Below are 16,941 nucleotides of genomic sequence, written 5' to 3' on the forward strand. Positions count from 1 at the left end.
AAAGTGTGTTTGAGAGAATAAAACGATTTGCGAACTGAGGAGCCGAATAATGGACCTGCTTCATATTAAGTCATAGCTAAGCATGTTGATGTTCCTTTTGTCATCAGTTTGGGTGGTTTACTATAACTACAGATATACTTTTAAGAGCTCCATCCACTTCAAGCTACCCCTACTGAGCCACCATTTTAATAGAAGACAGTTTATGGCAATTTATTATTTTAATAGCAATTTTATGAAGCCCAAACTATACTCGAATGAATGACAGAGAGCTTTACATAAGAACATTTACAATAATAATCACAATATATATGCTAAGAACAGGTGTCAGGATGCATTACATGTAGATAACTAATGTGCAATCTAATTGCTTGGCCAGTGGTAGATGCAAGATTCAAGACATATAGGGCCTCATCACGAGTGTAGTGGTCTTCAGACTGCCAAACTCGCTGTGGTACCCAGACCGCCCCACCCCTAGCGGTCCGACTGCTGGATTACAATCCTGGTGGTCGGACCACTAGGAGACCACTGCCACCTCCCCTGCCAGCACCCTCGGAATCTGCATTGTCTGCAGAGGGTGATGGTGTGCGATGGCGTTGGCCTATGCTCCCTTCAGGGAGGGGAGGCCAATTCAGTCGCAATGCTCCTGCCGGTCTGACCCGCAGAAATGTCGTAGCACGATGTTTCTGCCAGTCAGCCCGGTGGAAACATCATATTACGATGGGCGTGAGGTAGTCAGAACGGCGGCAGCCTCACCCCTGCTGGTCTGGCACTCCGACGGTCAGAAAGCCAAACTCATAATGAGCCCCACAATCTGCTCCTTCAAAAAACATGGATCACGTGCAGCCACTGTCAGTCATGCCAGGATCACTTGCCATCCAAGTAGTCAGGAACAGGGCTATACTGACTAAAGTCTAGCATACTTGTGTTTTAAATTTCTAAACATCCAGGTCTCTTGACATGCATAGTAAAAAGTTTCAGCCTTCTTTGAGGATACGAAGCTACAAAGACAACTGATGACATGAAGTATAGACGATGGATCTCAGCCAACTATCAATTTAATATTGAGGGCATTGTAACAGCTCATCAGTGACATGATCTCCAGCACTTGTACAAAACCGTAACCATTATTAAAACATCACTGAAGCACTGCAGACCACGAGTTACTCACAGCTGGCGGAAGGAATAATTTAGCTATTTTACTTTCGTTCAATGACTTACCAGCTACTCATCAGGCATGATGTTCAGCAACAGTAACACAATTAGGAGTCAGATAGTGCTCTGGCTGATTCTGCATGGCCTGTGAATGCCGGCTGTAAGCCCAGTTTTACCAACTGCAGAAATGTACTCAGTTAAACTACTGAGGTCTCCTCACACGGTTTCGCTGGTTTACGAGCTGGTGGATAATGTCTGCAGAAAAAGCTTTGGAATCATAGATAACGAGCCCGCTGTTCTTCTATACCAGATATCTAAGAGTCTTATCACGTCTGCCTAGTTCAGAACGTTCACACTGAACTAAGCAATATTATTGTATTATAATAATAATGATAATTATTATTATTATTTATTTTGTTATTGAGAAGTACAAATTGAGGATTACCTTCCACCAAAATAGCGCAGAGGCAGTATAATTTCCAGTAAAAAAACAAAACAAATAAATAGTACACATTGGGGAACAATCGGGCATACAGGAATACAATAAATAATAGTGAATAAAACCGATAACTAAATAAATCATTCACTAACAGGAAAAACCAGGGTCCCTTGAGCCTATATACATACGTCACACAATCCCATCGCAGCCAGATATCAGATTTAAATGGGCACCCTTGACCGGTTCCAAATTTTTTCTTAGCTTGTGGCGAATCGGGCGGTTCTCAATAAGTGCAAGCTCCAGTCCACAAAGGAATATTAACTCCCACCACCCTGTTAAAGGATCCGGAGCTTCCATTTGCAGCCAGGAGCGACCAATCTTGAGTCTTGCAATGCTAATTTAAAAGAAAAAGGCACCGGCACCTCCTCCTGAACGTCAGGGGCGTTCCCACATGCCACTTTGTTTTTTCATCGTGCACAATTGATTTATTAGTGCAAACGATTTATGCCAAAACTGCGAGATAGGATGGCAGGTTGAAAAAATATGCACCCTATCTGTCTCTAAAACCCCACACCGAAACATGCAGATGTTTCATGCATGCCCCATTTGTACAGCTTAAGGAGAGTTTAAAATGTGTCATTTATTTTTTTAAGGAGTGCACTTTAGTGAGACGTTTAGAGCACCACTGTGACAACTTAATAGTGTAAAGTATCTCAGACATAGATACCTTTACACTGCAGACGTCAACATCATTTAGCAGTAAACAGCTCAAATCTATTACCCATGCCCACCTGATGCCCGAGAATCCAGTGGAAGGCATGTATGTAACAGTATTTCTTAATTTAAATAAAGCAATCCATTAACTCATTATGGTTCACACTGACTTCACAGTCCGGCAGCTGCTGCACAAATGTACTTAGTTGCCAGTAGCAGAAGGCCCCAATTTTATAGTCATGACTCAAAGCGGAAAAAAATACAAACATTCCATTCTTAAATCACCCAAACTCTGAATGTTAGCATGTCCCCAGCAGCTAGAACATCTTTCTTGCAGTGAAAATAAAAGGCTAGGATTATTCCCTAGTAAGGTATACTGATGGAATCGAGCTATATCACAGGTAGAGCAGATAGCCTGCCACAGCTGATAGGCCAATCATTTTTTTAATTGCGTGTGCTGAGAATCAGCATTATCAACAATCGCTTTCTTCAGCCTAATTCCTGTTGAAAGTATCCAGTAACACAAAAAGGTATGGGGTTCACTTATAATGAGGAGCTGCACCCAGGGGAAATTTCCTGGTGCTCCTTAACCTCACTAGGTGAGTGGATGGTGTATTGGTGCTGTGAAGGGTCGTGAAGTGATGATGGGGGGTGTTTCCTTTACGGACTAGGTGGTCTCACACACTATATAGTGTCATGCTTCATCATTTGACCACCTAGCCCCACCCAGGTAGGGCAATGCCACCTGGGCGGACTCAACCTCACTGTTAAAAGAATGGCCAGAAAAAATAAAACAAAGAAGTGTTTTAGATTTCTTTGTGTCATTTGTCGGCCCCCCCTAATGGGGGAGTGCCCCCCTTGCATACATTATGCCTGGCTCAGGCATAATGTAGCACATGGGGTTACAAAGTGGTGCAATGCATGCATTGTGCCACTTTATCAATATGGTGCATCAATTTTTGCTTCGTTGGTCCTCATTAGCGTACGATAAATTACCCTAATGTGGCGCAAAGAGGCGCTAGGGGTTCTTAAATATGTGCCTAAATGTTTTTTGTGTTGTCCTGGTGGCCTACAGAAGTAAAGGCCCGGCTTACCCGCAGAAATAGACCACAAGCTACACCTCAGTGAGAAAGTTGTGATCAATTTCTGCCTATTAAATCCATCACAATCATCAACACAGAGGCGTGCCTTGTACTCACAGATCCCTGGGAGCACAAGGCTCCAGACTTTGGAATATCAGCCCCTCATTGGCTCCTGAACCCAATCACATATGATGTGCCTGTATGTTCAGACTTCAACCTTTCTTGTCTCTTCCGTATCTGTATATTGCCAGCACTCCTATGACCCGAAGTAACTGAAATCTGACATGTAGCGCTATACAAAACTCACACTAAATAAATTAACATAAAGGGATACGTAAATCACACTCACATTTCTTAAAAGTATTGATGTTGGGATTTGTTTTGCTCGACATCATTTCATTTGCAATGTTTCCATTTCATGGTTTTAGGAGGATAGGGCAGTGATCGGAATGGAGTTGACCCCGTGAAATACTCCACCTCTGCATTTCCAGGGGATACATTGTAATGCCACTGTGTCATATCTAATATTTAAAGTGCCTCCCATCAGTTTTAGACTAAAGCTGCAGGCAAGGGTCTCGATCTGTTAAGATCACTGGAGAATTTGCGAAGTGTACAGAGTTGGGTGGCATTCAGCACGATTCACTTGTGAATATAACAAACATTTAAAGACATCTTTAATATCACTGAGGCAGCTGTAAATCAATTCCTGTCTCATAGTTGTATTGTATTTAATAATAATAAAGCATTGAACTCCATATCACCGGTTTAGGATGAGATGCCATTAATTCAAAATTTGCCCATGACGATGTGTTTTAGCTGCTAAATATGATTTTAGGTTTTAGTGAATTAATCACATAATCCATTTAAACATAATGGGCCAAATGTATGTCCATTTCATTTTGTGAGTCTCTAATTGCATTTTTTGCGAGTAGCAATTAGAGACTCACAAAATGAAATGTACAAATGTGTCTCAGACACATTTAGGGTCACGTGTACGAAATACAGGTATTGTGACTCGCAATTTGTGAGTCGCAAAACCTTATGCACAACAGTGTCAATGACACTGTTTGCGATTTGCAAGGGGGTCGCAAATGACCTACCTCATGAATATTAATGACATAGCTTGCAATTTGCGACGCCATTGGGAATGGCCGCCCTCACAGAGATAGTGGCCTGCTGGAGACAGCAGATCACCATATCTGTGACTGCTTTTAAACAAAACATTATTTTTTTCAATGTAGCCCGTTTTCCTTAAAGGAAAACAAGATGCATTTCAAAAACAATAAATGAAAAGTTTCCCATGGGGACCCCTTCCCGTTTACAAATGGGTTAGCACCAGTTTGAAACTGGTGCTAACTGTGATTGTTTTGCGAATGCATTCGCGCTCACAAAACAGTCATACATGGGACTGCGATTCGCAGTGAGGAAGGGAACACCCCTTCCTAATTATGACTTGCAAACCCTTTTTGCGATTCGGTAAATAGATTACCGAATCGCAAAAATGGGTCTGTGCATCCCAGATTGCATTTTTCACGTCGCAAACGGCCCGATTCGCCATTTGTGATGTGCAAAATGCTTCGTCCATGTGGCCCTTAGTGATTCCCAATGTGGTCGCAATGACCTGCCTCATCAATATTCATGAGGTAGGTCGCAATTTGCGACCCCATTGGGAATGGCCGCACTCACAGGGATGGTTACCTGCTGGGGACAGCAGACCACCATATCAGTGACTGCTTTACTTAAAAGCAGTCAGAGACATGTTTTTTCTTTGAAATGCAGTCTGTTTTTCTGAAAGGAAAACAGGATGCATTTCAAACAAAAAAATGAAGTTTTCTCTTCATTTTTTCAGAGTAGGCAGTGGTCCCTGGGACCACTACCTTCTCTGAAAAAATATTTATGCTTCCATTCACAAATTGGAAGGGGTCTTCAGGGACCCCTTCCCCTTTGTGAATGGAAGGTGTTTACGAATGGTTTACCACCAACTTGAAGTTTGTGGTAACTGTGAATGTTTTGCGACTGCATTCACGGTCGCAAAACATTCCTACATGCCAGTACAATTCGATATTAAGAAGGGGCACCTTAAACACGACCCTTCCTAATACCAAACCCCAAAACAAAATGCGATTCGGTAAACAAGTTACTGAGTTGGATTTTGCTTTGGTTCATAGAAAAAACATTTTTTAAGTTACAAACGGCGAGATGGAAAAAATGCTTCATACATATGCCCACTTATTATGGTCTCTCATGCTAATAATGTCTTTGTTACAAACACACCCTCAAAATTAAATACCACATGCAGATCTGTAACCATTGTGAATGAAAAAGAGGTAACTAGGAAGATAGTGTGCGAGGACGCTATTGGATCTGGCAGTGGGGAGTGGAAAGAGTGAAAAGAATTCCTAAATGTCTCACACATATTTGTAGAAAGGGTGTAAAGGATTCCTAAGTTCCTAACACATATTTTATGGAATCAAAAAATCAAAAAAATTCACCAGACCTTCTTTTAAATAGTGTCCTCAAGAAGGAAACATTAAAATAGGAGAAGGCTCCCAAGTTAATGCGTGTGATTTTGTTGCATATGATTAGGATAGTAGCCATTTGTCAGAACCCCGCTCAGCAAGTATGACCCAATGAAACCAGGCGTGGACTCTGAGGCCTTTTACTCCTGGTGTCCATGGGCCCGACCTACTATGGATTCTGAGCAACTGGGCCTGGTACTTCTTCATCACTTGACTTTCTGAGATAGTGCGGGTCGAGCAGTCCAAAGCTTCTCGATGGGGACATAAATACAGGGGGTTGAACACTGGCTCACAAATCACAGCACAGTAAGTAGCGACAATAAATAATTGGCCAGTCAAATAGTTTTATGACAAAAGTAGTATCTATATATAAACAGGGAAATATTGTGTACACAAACAATACACACAGTGCCCTGAGTTCAGGCATCTAGTGCTCAACGATAAGGTCCCTCAATCCCACTTCCCTGTTCCTAGTATTCGTGGTTATTACCCTTTCATTATAGGCAAACTTCTGGTTAGGCGCCACTAGTAGTTTAAGCCTCAGGAACCCCACTCCAGTACTGATGAAGGTCAAAAGTGATTTGGTTCCCAAAGTTCTAGGAAGCAACAAAAGTTCCCCTGAATCAGTCTTACCTGCTCCTGCAAGGATGGTGCTACCAGAGTCTCTGTGGAGATCAGCAGGAGCTCCTGTTGGTGAGAAGCAGTCATGGTTTGGCCAACGCAGTAAATAGGCATCCACAGCGCTTCCTATGGTGCGACAGTAAGTTCCTTTGATCCTCCACATGTGTGGTGTGGTAGTTCCCTTCAGTTCCGATCCTCATTTGTGGCTGGGCCTGTACTGGTCACGATGGCAGCTTGCCTCACGATGATAGCTTGAACTCAGCCACAGTCCTTGTCCTTTTCGGTGACCCCACTTGGTATAAGGGGTCACCAACCTTATTTTGTACATGGGCTACAACCCAATTGGTACAGCAGTCATCTTCACTGTGGCCCCACCGGCCATACAGGGTTGCCAACCTGACTTTGCACACAGACTATGACCCAATTGGCACAACAGTAATCTTCATGACAGCCCCACCTGGCATACAGGGTCACTGACTTCATTCAGCACACGGGCTAAGGCCTGGTCTGCACACCAGTATTCTTCATGGCTCCCCCCCGACAGCCTGCTGGGTGCAGCAGCCGTCTCCTCACACCTGGCTACAGGAATCTAATTGCCAGGGTCCTGCACTGGACTTCTCTCCCTCCAGCTCTTTCCTCTTCCCCACTGGACAAACTGGTCTTGGCAGGCAGGCCTGGTGCTCCAGGCTCCAGAGTCAGGTGGGCTTGGATGTCTCTGCGTGATGTCACCTACCCATCTGGGATACTGGCAGGCCTTAGCCTCTAGTCTTGGTCACGGGCAGAAGTCTTGCAGTGCTTCTCCCCCTTGTACAGATGGACAGGCTGCTTGATAGTTGACAATTTTGGGGGCCTCCAGCTCCCCCTCAATTCCTTTTCTAAACTCTGAATGTGATATATCTGGTGGAACAGTGGTTCTAGTTTCTCCCTGTTCAGTCATCCCATGGAATCATTCAATACTATTCTCAATATGATCTGACCTGTGGACCAGCAGCCTGATCAAATTAGACCACATTTCTATTGTCATCCAGATAATTTTTAAATGTTTCTTTTTCAAGCAGTTGTGAGACCAGCAGGACTGCTGCTAAAGTGGCATAGTTCATTTGCTACACATGTTACACACACACACTCGCACACAAACATACACACATATTTATATATATATATATATATATATATATAGATACTCTCCAAAAAACTAAAGATAGAGTGATATTATAGTTTGGTGTTGAAATGAGACAAGAACTAGCATTAAAAAACCCAAACATCACAGAAATATGGCACTATATAGTTTAGACAGTTAACTGTAACTTGCATCCCATCATGTACTGTTAGTGACCTCACATATTACCCTGGGAACCGTGGTAGCACATTAGTAATTTTGACAATATTGTTGATTAAATCTAATGAGTCACATGAACAATAATGTATTAACATATCATGAGTCATACGTGAGGTAATATCTAATGTCCTAAGAGGTTCATTATCCAACACCCACTGCAACACCCATGGTATGCCTCCCTGATGCAGTGTAAGACAACTGTCAACATCAGGGCAGTGCGCGCTCTACGGGCGACCAGAATGCAAAAACCTAACAATTTCAAGCTAACATAATTTATGCATTGTGCTGATATAATGTTGTTTAACCTTTTGCATTGCAGAGTTTCATCCTGAAGACTTATGTTCAGCATGCATTTAAATACTATTCACATGTAATTTACTGCTGCAGGCTTTCAGACTGTGTCAGGGTGTGGTCCCCTTCCAGGGCATTCTAGAAGCTTCCCTACAGCATGCCTAGGTGTGGTTGGTGGGCTTGGCTTAAACTCTATAAAAGGGAGCCAGCCCAGCTCCACGTGCTCACTATTCAGAGGTCCCGGTGCAGAGCAGCAGCAACTTCCTGAGCTCCTGTTCCGGAGGCCTATTTGGATTTTCCAGATCTCGCCCTTTCACTGCGCTTGGTGATTCTTGATCAGGGCGGTAAGACGGAGGTCGGGCTGGGCCCCCGATCCCGTTCTCGAAGGAGTTCGAGTTCTTGGGCCTAATTACCCTGATAAAATCTTTTGACTCTTGTGTGTGTGAAAGTGCGCTTGATGTTTACTGGGCATTTACATGCTGACATTCGAATCGGCTAGACACGTGATTCTTTACTCGTGCTTAATTCATGTTATTCATTGTGCGTTACCATTTCCAGGCATTCATATGGTGACATTCGACTCGGCAAGACGCGCAATTCTTTCCTCATGCTTTAACCCTTGATATTCATTGTGCGTTACCATTTCCAGGCATTCATATGGTGACATTCGAATCGGCAAGACGCGCAATTCTTTCCTCGTGCTTTAACCCTTGATATTCATTGTGCGTTACCATTTCCAGGCATTCATATGGTGACATTCGAATCGGCAAGACCCGCGATTCTTTTCCTCGTGTCTTAACCCTTGATATTCATTGTGCGGTACCATTTCCAGGCATTCATATGGTGACACTCGAATCGTCGAGATGCACGATTCATTTCCCGTGTGTAATTCATGCAGTTCATTGTGCGCTACCATTTCTTGGCATTTACATGGTGGCATTCGAATTGCCGAGACGCGCAATTCATTTCCCGTGTGTAATTCATGCAGTTAATTGTGCGCTACCATTTCTTGGCATTTACATGGTGGCATTCGAATCAGCGAGATGCGCAATTAATTTCCCGTGTGTAATTCATGTTGTTCATTGTGCGCTACCATTTCCTGGCATTTACATGGTGGCATTCAAATTGGCGAGATGCGTGATTTCATTCTTGTGTGTAATTCATGTTATTCATTGTGTGCTAACTTTTTCTGGCATTTTCATGGTGACATTTGAATCGACAGGAAGCGCGATTCTTTTCTTGTGTTTAATATCACAGTGCTCATAATGTGCTACCTCTTCATGGCATTCACAAGGTGTTTTTCTAGCCAGCAAGACGTGTGATTTATTTCTCAAGTCTAACTTATGTTATTCATGGTGCACAATCATTCTACGGTATTTACAATCTTTGTGAAAGTATACAATGTACACAATTCTTGTTTTCCTACAGTTTTGAGAGAACAAAATGCTAGAGTTCTAGATGTGATGTAGAGTGTATATAATAATGTTTTTCTTTCCTTGATCCTCATGCAAAAGATACTGTTTGAATCTGAACATTGCACTTAACCATTCCTTGATTTCCTCTCAGGTATCCAGTAATCTTGAAGCCTAGTTGTTTTAAGTCCATTCATAGGTTGTCTATGATTTCAGAACGACAATGCTTAGAGTTATAATCTAGTACTGATTCATATGATATAATCTTGATATTGTGTGTTTTAACCTTTTGCATCCTACAGGTCTCCTTCCCAGCTGTTCCCTTCCTAATCCCCTTTTCCCCACTTGGACTCTCTTAGACTCTGTGACAATTCTAATCAGAGTATTGGAGCTGTCTTGTTGTGGAAGTGTTGGGAACGTGCACAGACCCCGAGGATCTGGTGACTCTGACAACAACACAGTGAGTTGTCTGTGTTGCCTTACACTATATCTACGAGGCCATGAAAAGCCACACAAAGTGACTTTGTGTGGCCTTGTAGATATGGGTCTGTACTGTATGCCGGTGGTGCATCACACACAATGACACACCTGTGGTGCCTGGTGCTTGTCAGTATACCTCAAGTGTGGAGCGAGGGTTGCCTGCAGGGCTTGGCCTCACAGCCATACCCTATGGTCAACCCTGCCTAGTGGTCAACCTTCACTGCACACAAAGGGGCACATTTATGGGAATAGTGGTGCAGGGCAACACAGTAAATTACCTTTGCAGCAAGTTACCTTGTTGCACCGCCCTGCACCACAGAGAAGTGCAGGGATGCACTGTATTTATGAAGTACGATTCATTTCTGTTCTTTCCCCCTGCGCTGGTGCCCTATTGGCTGTCTAGCGCCAGTGTAGGCACCCTTGTGCCATGGTGCAAGTTGCGTCTGTTGAATGCAGGATTGTTTTTACCCAGAAGGGGACACCTTCCCGCACAGAAATCATCCATGTAGATGCAGAATGCAGCACACATGGAAAGAGGAAAAAAAAGGAGAAATAAACATATTTCTCCTTGTTTCGCCTTCCCCGGTGGGGAGGAGGGCATAATATTTTGATGCATTTTCCGATTTACAAGTGCTTGTAAATCTGGAACTAGGTCAAAACCCATGGGTGTTGCAAAGGAAGTGCCACCGCAATGGCCATTGAATGCCTCCCTGGCGCAGGGTAAGGTAACGCAGTGACTTGTGCCACCTTGCCTTACTCCATACCTATGAGGCCATGAAAAACCACACAATGTGGCTATGCATGGCGTCATAGATATGGTTCTACAGTTTGTGCTGCTGGAGCATAAAAAAGTGACACTCCAGCAGTGCATGGGGCTTGTAAATGTAGCCAAAGTTTGTCTACCTAATATTTTGTGGTTGTAAAATCAGGGAGCTGTTAAGCCACTGTGAAGATGGGTAGGGTCAGTAAACAAATGTGGAAAGCAAATGCTGTACTTTTACAAACATCTCCCTATTTAGCTATTTTTAACATCTTGGAAAATACATTATGCCTGGAATTACTAGGGAAGGAACTGACAGACTGTTGCTGGAAGTACATTTCACTTTGCATTGTCAAAATGTTTTAAGATATGGATGGAAATGATATTTGGGAATTTATAGACAATGTGTCATGATTTTAGCTTTCTAGAGCAGTAACCATAAATTCTATGGCAAAAACCCGTATTTCGTCACTTAATGCAGTATCCTCTGTAATAAATGCTTTTGGTTTTTCAGTTTTGATTTGATCAAGATGGCGTTCAGGTTTGCCTCACTTTTGTTATAAATAGAGAATGTTAGTGCTCTAGTTGATCATTAGATCACTGTGGTGAAGCTGCAGTAGAAAATTGACAAGTTGCAGCTTCTATTGAAAGTACATGTTTTACTCAGAATATCAGACTTTCTTCTCACATGGCTTAGGAGGATAGCATGAACTTATAAAACATGTTTTCTCATTTTAGCTTCTAGAGCACATGCCATATCTTTGATTAGAAACAAATGAGAAAAAAACTGTTCTCTTGCTAACATGGTTCAGTAGCAGTAGATCAGCATATTTCAGAGGGTAAAGTTACCATAGAGCACACTACAATTCCTAAAATTAGCATGGTATGACCACCAAACAGTTTATATTGTGGCTACAGTCTGTTGTCACCCTTCATGTGTGACCCTCACTACAATATATTTCAATAGGAACCAGGCACCCCAGTCCTGTAATGCCTTCCAGAACATGATGTCCATGTTGTGGCCAGCGAGTCAAGGGAGGGGATGTCCTACATTCCCTTAGGGGTCAAGATGTACCCCTTGTATGTTTTTTTTAATTTGATTATCAAGACGCAAGGACATCTCATTCAGTCCAATATTGTCCATGTTGTGTCCAACAAATTAGCTTTGCCCAATCCCTTTTAAAGTGGGCAATGAGAGTGCATATAGACAACAATAGTCCTGATATCAGTAACTTCTTCCATTGATTAATTCCTTTTTGCCGATCATGAGCCCCTATATAAATAATAATCTCTCAAAAATTACTGAATGTATTTACACCAAAGTTTTAACTTTCTGCTGAATTTGTGTAATTCAGATCAGCTGTTTTTTTACATTGAGAGTTAACATTCTTATGGGAATTAAAATCGGAAATCAAGTCATCCTTTAGAGAGCTCTCCCTTTTCTTGGCAACCACTTAGTTTGGGTGAAACTTTTCAGGAATGAGCCAAAGTGAATGAACTTTTTGTTTGAAAGTTGTTTTTAGATTTGTCGAACAGTACCATTGTTTTTAGGAAAAAATGCCTCTCCTATGGGAAGTCTGACCTATCTTTTAGGGGTGGGCGGAATTCCATGGAGTTACATAAAAACTCCAGGACATTCCGTGACGTTTTGTGAGGGTGCAGAAATTGACCCATGCAGATTTTTAACTCCAGGGCCCTGTTCTGTGCTAAGAAGTCAGCGTTAATGGCAGCACACGGCTCGCCAGAGGGTGCTGATGCTCAAGATGGTTATACCGCTGCTTGAGTAGATTTTCTAATCGAGTGGCAACTTTCCCAATATGAACAGTCGCAACTGCCCATGGTAGGAAAAGTTTGCCGGGTTGCCTCCTAGTGCCCAAAAATCACACTAGAGGACACCAATTCTTGCTTTCCAACTTACCGTTGGCTAGTCACGTTCATAAAATAAGCCATGCGGTAGTTGGCGTACTTTGACTAAAACTCCACAAACTTTACCAGCAGAGTACAGTTCAATACCCACCCCTACTATCTACACTCTATTGATGACAGAGTAGTGTATATAATATATATTTATCTATATAGCTATATAGCTATATATATATATATCTATAAATCTATATATATATGTATGTGTTTATATATATATATATATATATAGAGAGAGAGAGAAAGAGAGAGAGAGAGATTTAAACATACTGTATAGATGAACAGGCAGTGATAGCATGTCTGTAATAATGGTTAGGTCAGACTTTCCATTGAAAAAGTGTTTTTTTGTTTTGCCAATTAATTTACCACCATTCTATGAACATAGAAAACACTTCCAATAAAAAATGGGTTCTTTATTGCAAGCTTAATGCAGATCTATCAAGTAGTGACAAAAAAGGGGAGTCCCAGAAGTGGCATTTGCCATTTTAACCCCTATAGGATTATTTGTTCCTCAATACATAAAAAAGGTAGAAAAGAATTACATCAAACTTGGCATATAAGTAGAATCTTACTCAAGGAAGTGGCTTTGCTTTGTTTGATATAAATGTGTTCTGTAGTTATCAATTAACCTGGTTTCACAGACTCCTGCAAACCGAAATTTTAAAAATTATTTGGATCTGATTGGAAAGGGGAGCTTTTCAACCCATCATCCACTTCGATTGCACAGACACATTGATTTGCTGGCCACAGTTTGAAAAATGTGTTGCAGCTTGCCATTAGTGGAAGCTTGGACTCATTTTGTACATCAAGAAAAATAAAATGAAATGTCACATAAGAGACAAGGTGAGCACACCATGACCTCTCAGAGCCATATAAGTGGCCCAAAGGACCCAACTTGTGAATACATTTCACGACCCCCAGCGCAGCCTTCTTGTTAGTTGTACCAGGGCTTTAGTATAGTAAAAATGTATGTTGCATAAATGACTTGCCTAACTGTATGTAAATATGACTGCATTTATTGTTAGAGAATCTGTGCAGTAGGTATAATGCTAGACAGCAAGCTAACTGAATAGAAATGCTAACAAATGTGTGCTCAATTACCTAGTTTTCTATTTAGAAACTCCTATTTTCTGATAAATTTGATCTAATAAGGTGTGGAAAGAAAATGTTCACTTGTCTAATGCACACTTTGGACCTGCAGCTTCAAAGTAGGATGACCTTGCAGAGATCCATCCTAAAAAAGACGAAGGAAGGACAAAAAGTAGTATTAGGTTCTGAAACATCTGTATCCTTCTTTAAAGGAACACTGTTAATACATTTTTGTAGAAAAAGTAAGAGCCAAGAATAACTAACCCCCCCCACACTCCAAAAGACACAGGGGTTCACTATGAGTTTGGCGGACGGAAAGGGCCGTCCACCAAACTCCCACGGTCAGGTTGCCGCCAGTGCGGCCACCTTCCTGCAGGCCGCATTAAGAGTTTCCTGCTCGGACAGCGGGCGGAAACAGAGTTTCCACCCACTGGCCCAGCTGGAAACAGCCCACAACATTGATGCCGGCTTATAATTAAACCAGCGATAATGATGCATCAGCACCCATCACGCTGTTCATTGTCTGCAAAACAGTGAACAGCACGAGGGGTCTTGCTATGGGAGCCCCTGCACAGCCCTTGCAAAGTGCTGGGGCAGTGCAGGGGCCCCCTGGGGCCATCTGTACACCTTCTCCGCCAGCTTTTACATGGTGGTGCTACCGCCATTTAAAAGCTAGTGGAGCGGGGGTTGTAATCCCCAGGGTGGCACTGCTTGCAGTGCTGCCCTGGAGTATTTGGACCACCAGCACTGCCAGTCCCTCCTGTGGAGGTAAACAGGTGGTGCTGGCGGTCCAACTGTGGCACAACCACCACGGTCATAATGTGGCGGTCAGACCACCACCAAATCGGTCGGACCACTGCTCTGGCGGCAGTCAGGCCGCCACCGTTACCCTTGTGGTCTAAAGACCACCAGGGCTGTAATGAGGCCCATAATTGCCAATATAGGTATTTGAGGTATGTGGTAGGTGAGGTTTGAAACATGGACTGGTTGCTGAGTGGAGATACTGAATTTTTGAATTCCAACTGCTTGACTCAATAACAATATGTGGTAAGCAGGCAAACTATAGATGCCTTCTGATACTATAAGCTTAGTAAACAAATACAGCTGTATATAAATTGGATGGGTAACAACATTTAGATTTGGGTCATAAATAGGCTAATAGATTAGCGTGTGTGATGAAATAGGATTTGGGACTATCTAACTTTTGCCCTATTTTACACATTGTCTGCTGAGTTGTTTATAATGATTACGATCCTTCTGTTACACATGATTTATAGAAAAATCAGCATGATAAAGAATCATATGGCTGTAAGTACCAATGATAGTGAGCGGGTACTGATTTACAGGTGCAAAAGGGGACTCAATTTTTTCATCACTTGTAGATAAGAGATTCTCTGACAAGATTTGTGGTAACTACGAATCCGAAATCAGATTTGTGGAACCCATGAAAGGTACAACGTAGGGCCATGAGTTTGTGAATGTTAATGAATCCTAAAACGATCTGCGAATCCTTAAAAAAAATAGTGCCGGCCAGGTTGGGTGCTGTGGAAGTTGGGCACCTGTGGCGGGTTGGGTGCAAGACCTGGCCATGCACAGCAAGAGCAGTCAGCCTTCTGCAGGTAGGGTGCAGAGCCTGGTCAACTCCTACTAAGCTCGGCCTGGCCCAATTCCACGCACACACAACACACGCACATAAGCACACACACATATTTATTACTACAGCGATAGCACCAGATTCTCTTATATATTATCATAGTTAGCATTACGGACATGAGAAAACATTGCTTACTCTCTCATAGAGCGCATGTTTGAAAGACTTTACAGATGAAACAATTCAGCTAATAGTCATGAGGTCTATTTTCTCTCTTCAAACTTTTCTTTTTGCATAAGTGCACTTTGAAATGCTGAATAGGTAATAGTCACCTTGAAGTATTGGCCATTGAGAACCGATGAAGCAAAGTATCAGAGTGTAGCATCAAAGAGAAATCCTATAACCTCATTTGCTCCCATGCTGAGGGCACCCTGCTGGGCACCCTACTGAGACAGCCCTTTGGAGCTGCACTGCCTTATTTCACTGCACTAGTTAAGCATAAAGGTCATCCACACTAAAAAGAAATTATAGCTTCAAACCCTGTTTTGATGATTCACATAAAAGGCATCCGAAGGCATGTTTGTATCTAAAATCTGATAGAGCTTTACCAGAATCAGTATTTTTCTCTTCAATTCACACCCTTGAGAGCACCGGCTGCAGGACGTTTAATATTCTTACACCTTTGTGATATATGACATCTGAATGATTTGGCAACCCAAATGTGTTTTAGTATCCCATTTGCCAAATATAGTAGAGCATAAGATATTAGTTAATTCCTCTGTGCAGTCAGACTATCTTGGATGTCGCAGTACATTTATAGTGTATCTTTTAGAGAAGGTTTTCCAGGAAAATAACGGTCTATACAGGAAGTAATTCGACGGTTGGCCCAGGGCAGTGTTCCATGGCAGAGTGCCACTGTAGGCAAGGGGTCCTGATCACTTAGCTAAAGTAGCTCTTTCCGACTTGCTGCTCCTACCAGTAAATTTCGGAGGCAGCTTGCAAAGTTCTGCACTTAAGTTGAAACTAAAAAACGTGATTTAACACAAACCTCAAACCACTTATTACAATCATATTTAGGCCTATTTATTTCCTTTTCCGTTTAATGCGTAGTAACACAAGACGTGGATTTTTTAAATATTTACACTTTTGTAGGTTAGTGTAAATAAAGATAAACAGACATAGGCAAGGCCGCCTTGGTATTTTAAAGAAGCAGAAGCATTCACATTCGTATGCACTTCTGAAGCTGCAATCAGCACTTTCCTAAAGAAAACATACACAGCCAAATATTGTATAATAGATATTTGTAACAAAACATCAGCATGTTCATTGGAATGGGGAACGTTCACTGTGAACAAAAAAATGTACTCCTGCAAGTTATTATAACAGCGTCAAACAAAGGCCTTTGCTGAATTGAACTGTGATGTTATTTTATGACAGACTTAGATATCCAAACATTAAGCAGTAAAGCCATAAATCACAACTAAAAATGTCTTGCGCCAGTAAAGTGAACATATGACAGAACACAACAG

At 42.2% G+C, this 16,941-nt stretch overlaps 1 protein-coding gene across 1 annotated transcript in view; it reads left to right on the plus strand.

The window, feature by feature from the left end:
• Window positions 1-16,941, plus strand: part of PHEX (phosphate regulating endopeptidase X-linked) — a 1,559,577-nt gene that overhangs the window by 936,601 nt on the left and 606,035 nt on the right. The gene's annotated exons all lie outside the window — the stretch shown is intronic.

This window comes from Pleurodeles waltl, chromosome 8, assembly GCF_031143425.1.
Source record: "Pleurodeles waltl isolate 20211129_DDA chromosome 8, aPleWal1.hap1.20221129, whole genome shotgun sequence".
Classification (NCBI taxonomy): Eukaryota; Metazoa; Chordata; class Amphibia; order Caudata; family Salamandridae; genus Pleurodeles; species Pleurodeles waltl.